Below are 15,639 nucleotides of genomic sequence, written 5' to 3' on the forward strand. Positions count from 1 at the left end.
TCAAGCTTTGATTAGGTTGCAATTCTTTTGCCGCTTTGGTCAGCCAGTATTGTTTTTGTATGTTTATAATTTGATATTGAGATTACGTTACATGACATTAGCATTGTTAATATAGGGAATTAAACATTGTAAATTTTACATTAAGTTGTGGTTATCCATGTCCGCGAGGTCATGGTGTGTGTAAATTACTGACTCCTATTGATAATCGATGTCAGTGATTGTTATGGTTATTGATTTGTATTGGTACAGAGTTCATGGTGGGAAAAACTCAAAGCGCAGTAAAAAGGTCCATCGGGCTATACTCATCTCCCTTGTAAGTTTACTTAATAAGGTCTGACGCGCTCACAGTGATGGTAGCATATATTGATCGTTTGTATAATCAAGAACCCATCATAGAGTCCCGGTACAGGTTTGTGTCCTTAAGAGCCCACCATAGAGGCCTGGAACAGGTTTGTTTCCTTACGAGTCCATCATACAGTCCAGAAATAGGTTGAAGAGTACATGATCCCAGAGACTGTAAGGGAGAAATAACAGGTGTCCCCATTGATGGTAGTAGGGTGAGAGCTAGTCTCCTACCAAGACCAAAGTAATTCATAGATGGGGGAAATTGGTGAAATTTGGGGGTTTTCTAGATTTGATGATACAAAGTGGAATGAAAATGTGCCCCTAAGTACTTAAAATGACTTTCCCAGAATATTGGAGCTTCCCAATAATTGTTTGCGGGTGTTCTCGGCGCTCTAGTGACAATGTAAATGGAGTAGGTTTTGCGCATGCACAGATTATGCAAATCGCAGGTGAATTATGATGTTTGCGAGGGGTTAGGGAGTTTGCGTACTCCAAATGAAATTGTAGAAGGAGTGTGCGTACTCCAATGTGTGAGAGTAGGGAAGTCGTTGAACTCCACATGTGTGTGGTGCTTTGTGCTAAAAAATTGTCCATGTGGTTGTTGGTATACGGACCGTGAGTGGTCTAAGACTCCAGAGTATATTGAAAAAGTGTATGAAACACTTGGGTTTTGTTGTAATTTGTCTGGCTTAATAGGTTGATCGGTGGAGGTCGACAAGTCAGAGTGTGAGTTAAAGTGAGTGAAATAAATTTTCGACTGAGATTTGGCGAGTCCTATGTGCATCAGACCCACTGATCAGTTGAGAGTAAAATTTGCGGGTCGAATTTTGCTTGCGAATCAGGGCAACTGTGAAAGAAGGAGTAGCTCTTAGAGTGAAACGCCATCAGTGAAAAATCCATAAAGTTTCTGAAGCGACTGTGTTACCCTACCTGTGGTAAACGGACACACTGGGTTTTTATTTTATTTAGTGCTCACAATAGTTTTGCATTAGTTTAGTGTGAATCTGAGTTCCGGAGGACAGGCAGCAAGACTTTTTCAGCCACAGTGCGTGTGAGTGTGACATCATTGGAGCTGCACTGGGATAGGTTGAGTAGTGAGAAGGGTCGCGCACAGATTGGCAGCCGTCCATGAAGCGCAATTGGATGAGAAGGTGGGTGAAGAGAATTCTGGGATTAAAAGTCACTTTCTGATTTGATTTAGAATAACATAAACGTCGCATAAATTACATTTTCTGAAGCTTTAAAGAGTGATTTAAGGGGAGATAAATACATTACATCGAGCATATGGGATATTGCAAAGCCAGAATGTACACCAGCTTACATTGTAATTGAAGAACAGGGTGTCACGCCATGTCTTTGGCTGAAACAATGGTGCAGAATGACAGAGAAAGATGGGACCTTAGCGTTTCCTGCTCACAGAATATTTAATTTGAGGATCTTAGAGAATCTGAGGAGGGTGCTGTATGATCTGAAACCCCCTCCGGGACCTGCACAGTTCGAGGCATTAGCAATCTGGGAGTTAGTAGCCAGACAGCAACCGCAACAGAAATTTGAAAGGAGAATGAGAAAGGCCGAAAAGACACTAGCAGAGGCTAGATGGGAGAGTGATCACAAATTGTGGAGAATGGAGAATTTACAGGGGATTAAACTGTTTCCAGTGAGTACACAGGACAGCGAGAGAGAAGGAAGGAAAGCTACCAGAAAAACAAACAAGAGCCCTTCCAAGAATAGGGAGCAGAGACTAAAAGAGTCTAGAGGATCTTTTACACTTGAGGAAGAGTCAGACGGTGATGAATTTATTTTGCAGTTATTGAGAAATCATCCCCCACCATATGCAGCACAAGAGAGTGGTCTGAACACCAGTGTAAATCCTTCAGCTCCTACACTGGTTAATGTAACAATGAGTCCAGTGCAGATTAATCCTAGCATGACACAGAGCCTTATGCAGGGTAGTCTCAATGCACCTACTGCTCCGGTAGCACAAAATCAGGTACCATAGTCAAATGTCTTGAGAATTTACCCTGATATACCTATAGTGGAAACTGCCACAAACCTAATAGTGTCAACAGGAAAGGGTTTCCTGAAACCGATGTTTGTTCAAACATAGCCAACTCGACTTTTACTGGCTCAAGTGCCGCCACAAGCAGTGCCAACATATGCGCTGATAATAGGGACACAGTCAGACAGGTACGTACTGATGAGTAGGAATACAGGAACTATGCACCCACGAGCGTGAGTATCAGGCCAAACCCAGAAGCTGTATCTGTACCTGTCACCACTGGTCCAGTTGTACCTTTGTTCGCACAAGAGAAAAGCAGTGCAAATGGACAGGGAGTCCTGAGTCAGAATTCAGTGAGGGGAGGACTCAATGAGAATATCCGTGTAGTCTCTCCTATGGGACAGGCCTTTTCACGGATCAAGATCACTGCTAGACCTTAGTCCATTCTCAGTTTCTCCAGATACTGTCATAGGGTTGAATATTAGTCAGAGCCTAAAATTGCTGACACCTCAGTCCCCGAATACAGTGGTGCAACAAGTTCCACCTGCCAAGGCCCACAATATTGCGCTGCAGGGGTTGACTGCCCAACATATGACTGGATGGTTGGACAAGCCGGATACCCCTCAGAGTGCTCTTACGGGAGAGGAGTACTTGAACTATACGAGATTAGGAATAGAAGCAGGTGAGCTCATTGAGGAAACTATGGGTGTGAATAGACTTGAGTCTTACACAGAAGCAGAATTGAGATTTCCGTGCCCAAAAATTATGAGGGAAGTGAGCAAGGTGCGCTAAAAGCTAGCAGACCTGGCTGAAAAGTACGGCATAGAAATAGAGAAAACAAAGCTTTTGAAAAGGAGTTACAGGTTAGATTTTGACACAAAAGACTTCAAACACATGAGATCTGCAGGAATGAAGGCACACCTTAGGGAGTTACTCCAAAGTGTCCAGACATGGGGAGCGTTAGACAAATGGGAAGGCTGATGGGTGAAGTACAGAGATAAAAGAAAAAGGGATTCTGCGGAGCTGATTGCAAATGTGCAGCAGGGTAAGGATCCAGTGAAAATGTTGCCAATGAGAGAGATTCCAGGAGGGAATATTGTTCATGTCCCTTGGAGCAGAAGTGACATTCTGTTTTTTACAAATGACTATCCCAGGCTGAGAGAGATGTCAGTAGAATGGTACCAGCAGACTGACAGGTTTGTGAAACTTGCAAAATGCCTGTGGGAAGACATGAAGACTCTGTTAGAAATAGCAGTCCCAGCTGATTTGTGTATGGAGTGCAAGAGGAGCATAGACTGGCCAACAAAAGAACCAGAGAGAGATCCTACTACAGGTGCGCCATCTCCTGAAGTAATGAACTATTACTGTAAAGTGATTGAATTTTTTAAGGTGAGAATTTCACCCAAAAACATTGACTGGGTGAGAATAGACCGGACAGCTCACGAAGCAAAAGAGTCAATACATGCGAGAGATTGTTGCAAGCATTCCAGTGGTATCAAAATGATTGAGCCGACTGATATGATTCATTCATTTTGTGTAAAGATTGAGACCTCATATTAGCCAGATGATTAACAGTCATTTGATTTGCTGGCAAGCAAAGCCAATCGATGAGGTGTTGCAGTATGCAAAGTACTGTAATGACAAGATTGAGTTGAATCAGAGAAAGTTGTAGGAAAAGGCGATGGTGATGCAGATTAAAGCGGCACAAACAGGGATGCGGGGACATTTTACTTAACAGCAGCAGCAGGGAAATGTGTTGTTTCAAAATCAGATGAGAGGTTTAAGTCGAGGAGGAATTGTTAACGGAAACTGTATCCACGATTTGAGTACTGTAGTGCTTCAGAATGATGTGCAGGGAATGAAGAGAGTGTTGCCTTGTCACGCCTGCAGAGAGGTCGGACATTGGAAGCTGGAGTGTCTGATGATGGTGCAGGAAGGTGTCCTTCAGCAAACAAGTGACATCGATTCACTCCAAAATATGAGAGGACTGAGAATGAGAGATCATAATCCGAATTTTCACAACAATGTTAATCAAATGCAGAATCTTCAACCCATGCAGCAGGTGCAAATGCCATGTGTACAATTGACACAATTGCAGCCAATGCAACAACAGGTTCAAATGGTACCTAGACAGCAAATTCAAATACCTCAGGCCCCAATGAAACAGCAGCAGGTGATGCTTCCTCAACGGGTCAAAGGTCAGAAGTTTAAACAGAGTAATAACACAGTTCACCAATTCCTGTTATACAGTGAGAATGGAATAAATGACAATTGGGTGCGCGAGAGTTTGGATGAAGAGGAATTTGTACTTGCAGCTTCTTTAGAAATAGATCAGAAAGGCCCATATGTGAAGGGAAAGGTAATGGGTAACAAGGTTTCATTCTTGGTTGACACAGGAGCTACACACTCAACAGTGAGAACTGCTGAAATTCCATACCTGCCCCTTTCAGGAAAGACAGTCCAGATCGTAGGAGTAGCGAATCAGTATTTGACCAATCCAATCACAGGACCAGTTCAGGTTAAAATTGGCAACTTGAAAGGACTACCCAAATTCTCAATCTGTGATTCGAGTCCGGTATCCCTATAGGGAAGAGATCTGCTGTGTAAAACCAGGTCCTTGATAACTTGCTCAAACGATGGAAGAGCGATACAGACGAATAGTGATGATGGAGATGTCCCAGCTCTAGAGACTGGGTGAGAGACCATAAATGAGGAGTACCCCCTGATTAATTTCTTTCTAGTATTCACGGTGAAGGAGCCTCCTCCTGATTTACAGGGAACGGTTAAAGAAAAGGTGTGGGATTTGACAGGGAAAGAGATTGGCCTGATAAAGGGAGTTGAGCCAGTTAAAGTTCCTGTAAAGCCAATTTTTCCTCAGCTTCCCCAGTACCACATGCCACAGGACGTTCTTATGAAGGTTGCCCAAATAATTGCAGAATTTGTAAAACAGGGGGTCTTGAAAGAGGTGTTCAGCAGCCCATGTAATTCACCAATGATGGGTGTGAAAAAGCCCTGTGGGAAAGTTTGAATTATCCAGGATTTGAGAAAAATAAATAACATTGTGATCAAATGTTGCCCGTGGTGTCAAATCCAGCTGTAATTTTGTTTCAGATTCCATGTGTTGCTGAATGGTTCACAATCACAGACTTGTCACAAGCCTTCTCTTCTATGCCTCTTCACGAGGATAGTCAATTTCTCTTTTGTTTCAAATTTTTGGAGCGAGTTTACTGTTAGTGTAGAATTCCTCAAGGGTTTTCTGAGTCACCTTCCATATTCAATCAGATTTTGAAAAATTATTTGGAGTTTTTGGAATTACCTTTCCAATCAACACTGGTACAGTACATTGACGATTTTCTGGTTGCACCCAGAGCAAAGGAAGAGTGCAAGTATGACACAATTGCCTTGCTGAACCATTTGAGGATGAATGGTCATAAAGTGTCTCCACTTAAATTACAATACTGTCAGAAAGAAGTGAAATATTTGGGTCACCAGATTGAAAAAGGAATAAGAAAAATATCTAGAGAAAGGATCACAGCCATACTGCAGATGATTCCCCCAACCACACAGTGAGATGTCAAGATGTTCCTAGGGATGGTAGGCTATTGTTGCCAATAGATTCAAAAAATTTCGGTCATTTCCAAACCCTTGCAGAAGCTGAATCATAATGAAGTAACTGATCCCCTAGTGTTAGACCAGGCTTACATGAAAGCGTTTTTTGAATTGAGAGAGTCTGTGCAAAGCTCTGGCTTTGGGTATGCCTGACTACACTTAGGGTCAGATGTAGGTACGAAAAAAATAGCGACTCGCAATTTGCGAGCATTTGCGACTCGCAATTTGCGTGTCGCTAACTGGAATGCAGGTAGAAAGTGCGCGGACAAATTGCGACTCGCACCCGGAGTCGCACCGCAGATTGCGAGTCCGCTGTTTGCGAGGTCGCTTTTTGCGACCGCGCAAAAAACGGACTCGCAATTTGCGAGTGGGTGTCACAAATTGCGACTGTGCTGAAAATTTAAACAGGTGCTGCAGAACACTCCAGAAACCACTCCAGAACACTCAGGAAAACACTTCCTGGCACGTGATGATGACATCACAGTCAGGAAGTTTACAAATGCACCTGGGAGGAGGGAGGACCACACCCTTTTTTAACTGCAGCACAGCTAACAGAGCACCAGCAACCATGGCTGACACTCCCAGGAAGAGAAAGCTCAAGTTTGCAGAAAAGGAGCTGGAGGTGCTAACGGATGAGTGCTGTCAGCACCATGATGAGCTGTTTGGCAAGGTAGCCCTCAATGTGCCAGACACTGACAAAAAACTAATTTGGCAGGATATCCAGGAGAAGGTAAACTCCTTGGGGGTCAGCCACAGGAGTGTGGACGAACTAAAGAAGAGGTGGTACGACCTCCGCTCCCGGACCAAGGAGAGGGTGGCAGAAAGGCTCTGGGAGATGAGAGGGACAGGAGGGGGACCATCTACCATACCACCACCCACACCCCTGGGGGAAAGGGTTGAGGAGACCCTGGAGCCGGAGGCTGTTACTGGATTTGGAGAACTGGACACCTCTGAGCCCAGACCATCAACCAGTGAGTACCATGTGATATGCCTGTATCCCCATTAATGCCATACCCCCACCCACCATGTACACAGGGGCATGCACAACCAAGATAGCTCCATTGCAGAGTAGCAAACACCAGAATGATGCATTATGGGCAATGTAGTCAAGTAGGCAGTTGATAGGCAACAGTTTATTAGGAAGTTGTTAACTGACAGTAGACACTGACAGTGTTTTCCCCATGTCCCACAGGTCTCCCACAAGACACCCCCACCAGCCAAAGCAGCCAGGTGCCAATGGTCAACCAGCCCCGAGAGGAAACAACAGGACCAGCCACCACTCCCACCTGCACCACCAACACCATCCCCTCTCTGGCAACACCCGTTGCGACAGTGGTCTTGGAGCCTGCACCAGGTACAAGCCGGAGTGCAACATCAGACATCACAGGGCCTCCACCACTGCGCAGGCGACGCAGGATGATGAGAGCAGGGCAGCAGGCAGAGTCAGGGCTTCCATCCACAACACCAATGGAGGCCCAACTGATACGCGGTCAGCGCCTGCAAAATCAACAGTTAGGGCGGATTAGTGGGGTTCTGCAGCGCTTCGAGAGGAACCATGCCAACAGCATGCAGCAGGTGCATGCACAACTGGAGGTCATTGGAAACAACACAGGTGACCTTGCCCTGTCAATGCGCGAACTGGTAGCTGGACTGCTAACGCAGAGTGAGGGTGCGCGGCGCAGGGACCGCCAGCTGCTGCAAAGGCTGGACAGGATGGCCTCCTCTATCGTCAGACTGGCAGTGAACACAACTGGGCTGTCTAGGAGAACAGTCAGCCTCCAGGTTGACATGGGCCACTTTGCGGGAGATGTGGCACAGGGACTGGGCCGGATCACCCATGCAATAGACCTCATGGAGGCACGGCAGGTGTCCAGGGGTACAGGTGACACTCCACAAGACAGTGAGGAGGGCTCCACTGTCAGCAGTGTCTCTGCTGGTGACACCAGGGTGCTACGGATTGGGAGTACAAGGCAGAGCACTGCTGAGCCACCTGGTACCAGCCAGGCTGGCCGAGCCCGCCGTAGGCTGTGAGCTAAACACTGTCCCTGATGTTGGGCCACATGATGGCAATGTGTCCCATGCCAGGTGGACTTTTGAAGTCCCTGAACAGTTTTTCCTTGTATATAGTTTGTTTTTTTGCACATATTAAATAATTTGTTCGTTCCACTTAACACATGGAGTGTTTGTTCTATTGGTGAGTATGGTAGAAGTTGGCACATACCTTCAAAAGTATTGGGTTGCAATGTGTTCCCGTCTCAGTTTGCCTTGATTTGCGATGCTCCTATCCCATGATGGCGATGTGGTTGTTCTTGCTCTTCATCCTCCGAATCTGGGTCTGCAGGGGTGAGAGGTAGGCCACGTCGGGTGGCAATGTTGTGCAGGATAGCGCATGCAACAACTATTTTGAAAGCCGTTATGGGGGTATACTGGAGGGCACCTCCACTTCGGTGGAGGCATCTGAACCGTGCTTTCAGCAGTCCTAAGGTTCTTTCAATAATGTTCCCGGTCCTCTTATGTGCACTGTTGTATCGCCTCTCACATTCATTGCTGGGTGTTAAGTACGGAGTCAGTATCCATGAACGTAGTGCATATGCACTGTCACCTGTTGGGCACAAAACGTACACTGTTAGCAAGTCATGGTTGGTTTGCACATTGATCTGTGTGCATGTCTACAAGGTGTATGCAGCTCTACCTAGGAGGTATCCGTCTCCGAACTCCCCACGTTCCAGGCGTTGGTGTATCCCACTGTGCCTAAAAATGTAGGAGTCATGAGTACTGCCTGGAAATTTAGCAACCATGTCAGTGATGACATAATGGGCGTCACAAACAACCTGAATATTGAGTGAGTGGGTACACTTTCTATTGCGGAACAGATATTCCAGGTTTGCAGGAGGGCATATTTGAATATGTGTCCCATCTACACACCCTATGACATGGGGAAAGTTGGCAATCCGGTAAAAGTCTAACTTGGTGCTGTTAATTTCTGCCTCCTTCCTGGGTAGGTATATGTATTGGGACATGTGTGTGAGTAAGGCATCTAGGAATGCCCTGAGGAACCTTGATAGTGCACTTTGGGATACCCCACCTGCCACAGCAATGACCCCCGAGACCAAGAGGTGCAGTGAGCATAGCACTTGCACATGCGTAGGGATGGCGCAGCTGCGCACAGTCTGGCGTTCTAGCTGTGGTTTGAGTAAATCTATTAAATCTAGTATAGCTGCGCTGCTAAGTCTGTATTTGTCATATATTTCCTCCTCAGTTTGCTGCTAGAGTGTCTGCCTTGTTCTGCAAATCTTCTCCTGTCTCTGGCTCCTCCTCCTCCTCTGCTGGGCTGCGTGGGCTCTCCTCCTCACTGCTATCAGGTATATCTCCGCCATCTTGAGTAACCCAGATGGCTTCTGGGTCTCCTTTTATACTTTGGTAATGGTTACCACCTGCTCTGAGTTAGTGGTAAATTGGACATGCAAAATGGGCTTTTTGCGACTAGTCGCAATTTGCGCGTTGCTATTGCATATGGTTTGCGACTCGCAAATTGCGACTTCCTATTAGCGGGTCGCAAAATGGGGTCACAAATTTTGCGAGTCGGTACCGGCTCGCATCGCATTTTGCAAGTCGGAAATGGGGTTTTTGCATCCCATTTCCGATTTTGCGGGGTCGCAAATAGCGATTCGGGCCATTTGCGACTCGCAAAAGTTTGCTACATCTGGCCCTAAGTCCTTCACGTTGTTTTGTCATGAGCGTGATGCATGTTCTTTGTCTGTCCTGACGCAAGTCCGTGGAGGTGTAAACCACCCAGTAGCATATTCAGCTACTTTGGACCTAGTTGAAGCAGCTTTACCAGGCTGTTTGCATGCAGTTGCAGTGGTTGGACAGAGCCTCACACAGTGTGAAGGTATTGTGATGGGACACCCTTTAACCATAATGCTCCCTCACTCAGTTGAAGTTTTACTTACCCGAACCAAAACCACAGGTGCAAGATTGACTCGCTATGAGATGAACATCTTAGGGTCACCTAATGTGTCATTGAAAAGGTGTACAGTGCTCAACCCGGCAACCTTAATCCCAAATGAAAATGTTGAAATTGAAATGTTGGAATACATTGAGCATGATTGTCTTGAAGTAACTGATCTGTGCACAAAACCAAGACCTGATATTAGAGAAACCCGATTGTAAGAAAATTACCAAATTATTTTTGTTGATGGTTCCTGACTAAGAGACAATACAAGAGTACTGACAGCAGGATATGCACTGTGCACAATTACTGGTACATTGGAAGCATCCTGGCTTCGAAGAGTATATTGTGCACAAGTAGCGGAACTGGTATCCCTTACTAGAGCGTGCCATGTTTCTGCTCAACTTAAAGTTACCATCTATATATATAGCCAGTATGGATTTGGAATAGTCCATGACTTTGGCCAGTTGTGGTCACAGAGAGGTTACATGACCTCTTCTGGTTCACCGGTGAGAAACGCAGAGAGAATTTGAGATTCTTTGCAAGCTATCCAGCTGCCTGAAAAGATTGCCTTGGTGGAATGCAGTACACATCTAAAATCGCAAGATTTTGTGTCAATGGAAAATGGATATGCAGATCAAGTTGCAAGGTTTTGTGCATTGAACTGTATAATATTCAAAGATAAGTGGGAATTGTTACCAGAAGAAGACGAAACATGTCCAAGCTATGCATTGCATGTAACAGATACATTGCAAGAATTCGGAACACTACTGAATAATGTTGACAGGGAGGAGAAACGATCTTGGAGCAAACTGCAATGCGTAAAGTGACAGGATGAATTGTGGGTTTCAGAAGAGGGTCAATTGGTCCTGCTGAACAATTTGTTGTGTCAAATGGCTAGGTATTATCATGGCCAAGCATATGTTGGGAGGGATGCCATGATTCACATCTTCAAGCAGAGTTGGTTCAATCCGAGGTTTAGACAAGTTGCTGAAGAAGTTTGCCATTGCTGCGTCATTTGTCAACAGATGAACGTGGGAAAGGGAACAGTGGTTAATTTGAGCCACATTGGAAGAGCAGGAGGTACATTCAGCAGAATGCAAATGTATTTTATTGAAATGTCTGTGTGTGGAGTATTGAGATGTGTATTGGTGATTGTCTGTATCTTTAGTCATTAGATTGAAGTGTACCCTACATGGAGAAATGACAGCCTCACAGTAGTAAAACTACCTCTTAGGGAACTGATACCACATTTTTGGGTTTCCGATCTCTTTGGAATCAGATAGAGGAAGTCACTTAAACAATGAAGTAGTGAAATTACTATGTGCAGCCTTAAACAATGAGCAGAAGTTGCATTGTAGTTACCACCCTGAAGCATCAGGACTAGTAGACCCGATAAATGGTACCTTGAAAACAAGAATGGCAAAAATGTGTGCGTTCAGGAATCTGAAATGGACAGATGCACTACCATTAGTTCTGATGACAATGTGAAACATACCCGACAGGAAAACAGGATTGTCACTGCACGAGATACTCATGGGCAGACCAATGAGGTTGCCAGAGGTTCCTGCAAATGCTCTTGTGAACATAACAGATGATGTGGTGTTGGACTAATGCAAAGGTCTGGCTGATGTGGTTCACTCTTTCTCTCAGCAGGTGGAAGCCACCACACTGCAACCGTCCCAAGATCAAGAACACAACCTGAGAGCGGGTGAATGGGTTGTGGTCCAAAAACGTGAGGAAGACGTGTTTGGAATCTCAGTGGAAAAGCCCTTTCCAGGTAGTGCAGATCACTATCACAGCTGTGAAGTGTGCTGGAGTTCCGAACTGGATACACGCAAGCCATACAAGAAAAGAGGCATGTCCTTTAGACGATGAAGAGGAGTTGTTGAGAGTAACAACAGCGCTCAAACAAACCTCAGAGCTAGAAAGAGAAGAAAGAGGAACTGAGATGGGATCTGAGATAGTTGAGAATGGTTCAGTCACTTCTGTAAGAGACGAAGGAGAAGACCTCCAGGAGAGCAATAGTAAGCTAATATCAATTGAGGCAGCAGGAGAGTCTAGTCAGAGAAGGACTCCCCCAGAGTAGACAATTTTGAGAGACAAACAGAGCAAACACCAGACCCCAAGGGGGAAGGAGTTGAAGCGGATCAAAGTCAATGTGGTCTGACTCCTCCTGAACCAGTTGCAGGTCCGTCAAGAGAAAATCCTGCAGAGCAAAAAGAAATTTCAAGTTCAACACTGAAAAGAGCATTGACCAAGGGTCCACTGAAAGGAGACACACGCAAAGAGAAAGGAAGAAGTTGGTGTGACAACAATCGAGGAAGAAGTAGATACGACTTGGTACAACTAGAAGGGAATTGAATGGAGATCAAAAGTTGAAAAGAAAGAGAATAGCAAGTCGAAGGTACGCCGGTCTGGAATGGGCGTATGCAATGACAAGTGAATGGCAAATAATCTTCTTGTTTTGATTGAGACATTCCTTGTCAATATTTTGGCACTTGATGGAAGCAGATGAACTGAACTGAACTGTAGAAATTTTAAATTGAGAAAAGTACAAAGAAAAAGAGACTGCTGAAAATAACTAGAAAAGACTTTGATAAACTGATTTGACAAGCTGCTAAACCGATTTTTACAAAGGATTCTGGAAGTGAGACTGAGAGCTGTAAATAACTGCTGAAAGAAGATTTGTTTTTGATTTTTGCTGCATAGTTACATTTTCTCTTCTACTTTCTGATTCTTTACAGATCATGACTAACATGAGTAACTTTACCCAGCAGGGTAGGAAGTACAGGTGCTGTAAATACATGAGTATTGGTTTGGCAATTGTATGTGTGATATTGCATGTGATACTGATTGTGGGTATGACTGTTCTTGACAAGAGTAAAGCCAACCATATGTCAGCTTTAGAGACAACTACTGCATTAACAGGGTTAAAGAGGATTAGGTTAGATAAGAAGTATCTGCACAAAGACAATGCTCAAGGAGAACTTTCTTCTAATGTCATATATCGCTTATTGAGTGAGTGAGTATGTTGAGATGATGAATGAGAGGAATTGTTTTGTGTACGTGGATTTCTTCATCAGTCGAAGAAGGAGTTACCTGTCATAGGTTGCCTCCTACTTATGGGATAAGTTGTAGTCTGTTACTAACAAGATTCTATAACCAGGAGCAGATTCAATAGTTCTATTCAAAGCACGATGTTGTGTTTTCATTTGTCCCCATAATTAGATATTTGAGTAGAGTAGCTAAGGGCAATTACATACTATTAGTAAGGGGTTTCTTTGAACCCACATTGACTTTTGGGACAGCATATGCGCACAAAAATAACTTGACATGCTTGCTTACACCATTAGAAAAGAACTTCTTAGATCAGACAGATGACAGGAGAAAGGCATTGAAGGAGAAGTTATAAAAGTAGAGAAAAGGACTTGTAGAAATGATTATGCTTTTAGTGAAATTAAAACACAAGGGAAATTAGCTTTAGATGCGCAACACGTAGGGAAGGTTTGTGTATATAGACCTAAATTTAGCACTTGCTTTGTGGGAACAAGTGAATGTAAGCATGTGTTTTTGTTTCAGAGTAAATGGACATTTATGTTGAATTGACAGGATCCAGCGATCCCTGGTATATATTACATTTGTGGACCTAATGCATATTACGGGCTTACGAGGGGATGGTATTTCACATGTTATTTGGGGATTGTATTCCCAAAGGTATTCCAACTTGATGATTGAAAAGACTGCCTAAATTGACTGAATTACATCACATTAGAGACAGGAGAGAGTCTCCTTCTGGTATAGTGGGAGACATATTTGGAGCAATGATTCCTTTAGTAGGAGTTGTTCTGAATATTTTAAAGATTCAAAGGTTGTCTACTATTGCGGCTAACATGTTGACAAATTTTTCAAGAGCCATGATCCTGATAGATACAGGATTGGCTGCGGAAAGAGCTATGACTCTTCAGAACTGTCTTGTGTTAGACATTCTTTTAGAAAAGGATGGCAGAGTTTGCAAAATGCTCAATTGAAAGCATTGCTGTTCGTATCTACCTGATAACAGTAAAGAAATTAGAAGCTAATTTACTAATCTGACTAACGAGAGTGCTGATTTAAAAGAGCTGGTGTCTGGAAGAAAGTTGGCAAAGGATTTGTTTTGATGGGAAATTGGTTCAGCAACATTGGGAAAGGAATCCTATTGAAAATAATACAAGAGATATTCATTATTGTGATTTGCATAGTTGGAGGATGGGAATGTGTAAATTGTGTAGGATGATGAAATTGAAGAAAAGTAAAAATGATCAGAGAAGGGAAGAAATAAAAAGGGAAAATTTGTTTATGGAAAATTCAAAAAGGGAACGAAGATTTAAGGGGATAATGATGACAGAATTTTAGCTGAAGCAGAAAATTTGTGCGGGAAGATTTAGGGGGTCATTCTGACCCTGGCCGGCGGCGGTAGCCGGCGGCCTGGCTGGGCCCGCCAGAATACCGCTGCGCGGTCAATAGACCGCCACGGGTATTCTGGGTTTCCCAGCGGGAAACACCCTTCCATGAGGATGCCGGCTCCGAATGGAGCTGGCGGAGTGGAAGGGGTGCGACGGGTGCAGTTGCACCCGTCGCGATTTTCAGTGTCTGCATGGCAGACACTGAAAATCATTGTGGGGCCCTGTTACGGGGGCCGGTGCAGTGCCCATCCCATTGGCATGGTCACTGCAGGGGCCCCCAGGGGCCCCACGACACCCCATACCGCCATTCTCTTCCTGGCGGCCAAAACCGCCAGGAACAGGATGGCGGTATGGGGGTCAGAATCCCCATGGAGGATTCCCCAGGGCAGCGGAAAACCGGCGGTACACCGCCGGTTTTCCGTTTCTGACCGCGGCTGTACCGCCGCGGTCAGAATGCCCAAGGGAGCACCGCCAGCCTGTTGGCGGTGCTCCCGCGGTCATTGGCCCTGGCGGATTTTACCGCCAGGGTCAGAATGACCCCCTTAGTGTGATGACACATTTAGTCATCAGAGGATAGATTGTTAACGCTGAAATTTATTAATGAATATTCATGTATACTGAGTGTTAAATTGGCATAAAAAATGTAATAATGTAGAGAAAATGAATGCACGCATTTGAAGGTGCGGCCACCTGAGTGGCCGTCAATATTCACGAAGAGTATTTACTAATAGCTTATTAATGTAAAATGTTGAGCTTATGTTTGATTAATGTCGTAATATGTCATTTTAAGGGTTATGTATTATGTATTAGCTTTATTAATCATAGGCCTTAAGTTAGCAAGATCTTGGGCATAGTTGCACGGCCTCATGTCAAGCTGTATTTCTTAAGTGACTTCTAAAATGGATGGTTAGAGAATTAAATTGTGATTTTCCACTGTGCTGACCAAGTGCTTGTAGCTGAAGTTCTTTCTCATGAGAAACTGCTTGCTAAAAGATGTTGTACTTGCTAGAGAAACATTGTATATCGTAGTAGGGGTAAACTGACCTTCACAGGAGAAGACAATGGATGCACTGACTGGAGGATAAGCTGCAACAATATTGATACCTGATAGGCCGAACGATGATAACGGGAGAGGAGGAGCCAATCATCGACATGTGAATCATATGCTAGTAAAGTTGTAGATTTGGGGTTTTATTTTCATTGGACTAAATGTAAACATGTGAATTCATTGACCGATAAGGACGTGGGAAGTAGATTTGGGAAATCTAACTTAGCTAGACTGCACTGAG

Source organism: Pleurodeles waltl, chromosome 3_2 (assembly GCF_031143425.1).
Source record: "Pleurodeles waltl isolate 20211129_DDA chromosome 3_2, aPleWal1.hap1.20221129, whole genome shotgun sequence".
Lineage (NCBI taxonomy): Eukaryota > Metazoa > Chordata > Amphibia > Caudata > Salamandridae > Pleurodeles > Pleurodeles waltl.